Genomic DNA, 2,913 nt, shown 5'->3' with positions numbered 1-2,913 from the left:
CTCCGACTCCAGCATCGGCAGTTCCTACTATCTCTATTGAGAAAGTGACATTTGCAGCTAACAAGATCCTTAACAAGCAATGATCCCATTTGAAATGTGGGTCATCACTACTTCGCGAGAATCTCACTTCGACACCGAGAACCTAGTTAAAAGATGCAGCAAGTTGTTCCCAATATCCAAGATGGCCTTTGTTGGATTTCTCGCCATGGCCAATATTGCTCAAGTTTCTACGAGATTCCACCCATTGAATAGCACAGCAGACTTCAGGGCTCATACTGCCTTGACCCAACTCTTATTAGCTTTTCCTGAGTCTGGAAAGAAGAAGCATTTTTAGTACAATGACTGGTGATGGATTCAAAGTTGTATATCACCAGATTTCACTTGATAACATGTGATTATTGCTCAGTTTGAAAGAGACTTTCAAAAGGACTTGCAATAAGGTTACTAGGAGTTTCTACCAACAGATTAGGCTGTGAATATGAAATAATTATTCAACTCATTCCAACAACATTGCAACAATTTATATTGATATAGCACCTTTAAGTTAAATGTCCCAAGGTTCTTCACAGGACTATCAAACAGAATTTGCCACAGAGTTACAGATATGGAGATATTAGGGCAGGTGACCAGAAGTTGCTAGAGATAGCTTTTAAGGAGAGCCTTAAAGGAGATGAGAGAGCTAGGGTAGAATTCAAGATCTGAAGACATGGCCACCACTGATACAGTAAATAAAGAAAATAGAAGATAGGGCGGCATGGTGGCACAGCGGTTAGCATGGCTGCCTCACAGTGCCAGGGACCCAGGTTCGTTTCCACCCTCAGGTGACTGCCTGTGTGGAGTTTGCATATTGTCCCCATGTCTGTGTGGGTTTCCTCCCACAGTCCAAAGATGAGGTGGATGGCCATGCTAAATTGCCCATACAGTGTGGCTAGCTAGATTAGCCATGGGAAATGCAGGCTTAAAGGGACTGGGTAGGGGGATGGGATACTCTTTGGAGAGTCAGTGTGGACTTGATGGGCCAAACGGCCTGCTTCCACGCTGTAGAGATTCTATGATTAGACCAGTAATCAAATACTATCTGGACCAAGACAGAAACTATAATTAAAAATAAAACCAGTGGTGAGGCAAGAGGCCAGAATTTGAGAGTGCAGCAATCCAAGGGGTTAGGATGAGAGGAGATCACAGGGATTGGAACACAAGAAGGAAAATTTTTACAATCGAGGCATTACATAATAATGTAGATCACCAAGTACCAATGTGTGCCACTGATAATTCTGTTGGGTGTGCAGAACACATTGGCTATAGCCTGTGGCTTTTTCACATTTCACAGCAATACCACTTGTGTGTACATTCCTGCACGTAACTGAAAAATATATCATTTGCAGAACACACCAACTATAACATATATCAGTATATTTTTACAATCATCCATCTGTACATGTGCACTTCAGTTTAAATGATCTTAGTTCTGTCTACCGATGTCACAAGCCAATTTTGTTTCAGTTCCCTCACCCACACTAACAATGCAACTTTCTGATTTATGACAACTTGTAAAAGCTTTCCCAACAATTTATCATTTTGTTCTAAGCGGGGAGACAGTTCCATCTTTTACAGTTTTTCTTAAAAAAAAAACTAACACCATAATCTCCACAGTGGAGAGTGCACAGAATAGCAAATCGTACCTTCCTCAAGTATAAAGGACACAAGAAAAGAACAGGAGCTGCACGTCTCCACTATGCACTCCACAACTCACTTCCCTACAGGCAACCCGCCACAAAATTCTGGCTGAGCAGGAGTGAAACCAAACTGCCACAAGACTGCAGCAACTATCACTTACAGAGCCCTGATGAAGCAACGCTAAACGACGAACATGTTAGCATGTATTTACCCAGATTATCCAAGGTCTTATGAACGCTGGCTTCTTTTTCAATACCCTACCAGTGCATTGACTGCTCCAGGCTGCAGCTCAGCAGTCACAGTGATTATAGCGTGTGCACAGAGAGTGTTAGTGTGTAGCCACAAGTACTCAATATTAAAATGATGATGTATTTCCTCCAGCATGAATCTCTCTTTCCTGTTGATCTCTTTGTGATGACAACAACATGTAGTACACAGATGGGTTTCTTTTTAAAGTTTAAAGTGAAACCGAAGCAAGCTCCTGAGTATTCTGGGCACAAGGAAGGCAAAGTCATCTTGGATCTTCCGTGTTTAGCTGAATAATTCTGGGGGAGGGGAAATAATGTACGTTTGGCAAATTCAAAGCATTTCTAAGTGTTTTATAGCTGCTGAAGTCCATTTTAGAAAAACACAGTCAATATTGCAATGTAGGAAATGAGGCAACTGCATTGCCTGCACTGAGATCTCATGATCAGTGTCGAAAACATGATCAGGTAACGTGCTTCGGTGACACTGGTCGAGCAACAAATATTGACCAGGAGACTGGGGAGAACTCTCCACTTCTCTTCAAAATACGACCACGGGTTCTTTTATGCTCACCCGAGAGGGTTTTAATATCTCACTCAAAGATGGCATCTCAGACAATGTCGTGCTCAGTTGCGCTGAAGTGTCAACCCTGGGTTTTGGAGCAAGTCTTGAGTGGGATCGAAGCCACAGCCTCCTGGTGAGCTGTAAAGCACAGCTATGAATGACCATTACTCCAGAGCTTTTACTGAGTCAGCACTTTTGCCATCTATCACCTTCAGTTTTGGTTCATCCATTGCACGCACACAAAAACAAGAGGAGGAGAAGGAAATTCTTATGGTTATTTTTGATATAAAAAGGTTTGGATATAGGGAGAAATAGAGAGCTGTCATCTGCAGCTGCCACATGGTGCCAGCTCCAGGTGTTAAAGTTGTCCCTGTTGAACTGAGAACCCAGATTTGAAAATCCCAGTTGGAATCCCTGCAGTGTGCA

General features: G+C 42.5%; 1 protein-coding gene across 1 annotated transcript in view; it reads right to left on the bottom strand.

Annotated features, from left to right (window-relative positions):
• LOC109914794 (neuronal-specific septin-3-like) overlaps positions 1-2,013 on the bottom strand; it is a 149,326-nt gene extending 147,313 nt beyond the window's left edge. The window contains exon 1 of the mRNA XM_048609683.1: positions 1,889-2,013. The gene's annotated coding sequence lies outside the window, so the exon portion shown is untranslated. The remainder of the gene's footprint in view (positions 1-1,888) is intronic.
• Positions 2,014-2,913: the final 900 nt, after the last annotated feature.

This window comes from Rhincodon typus, chromosome 21 (genome assembly GCF_021869965.1).
Source record: "Rhincodon typus isolate 14 chromosome 21, sRhiTyp1.1, whole genome shotgun sequence".
Taxonomy (NCBI): Eukaryota; Metazoa; Chordata; class Chondrichthyes; order Orectolobiformes; family Rhincodontidae; genus Rhincodon; species Rhincodon typus.
This window is presented reverse-complemented; position numbering and strand designations above follow the sequence as displayed.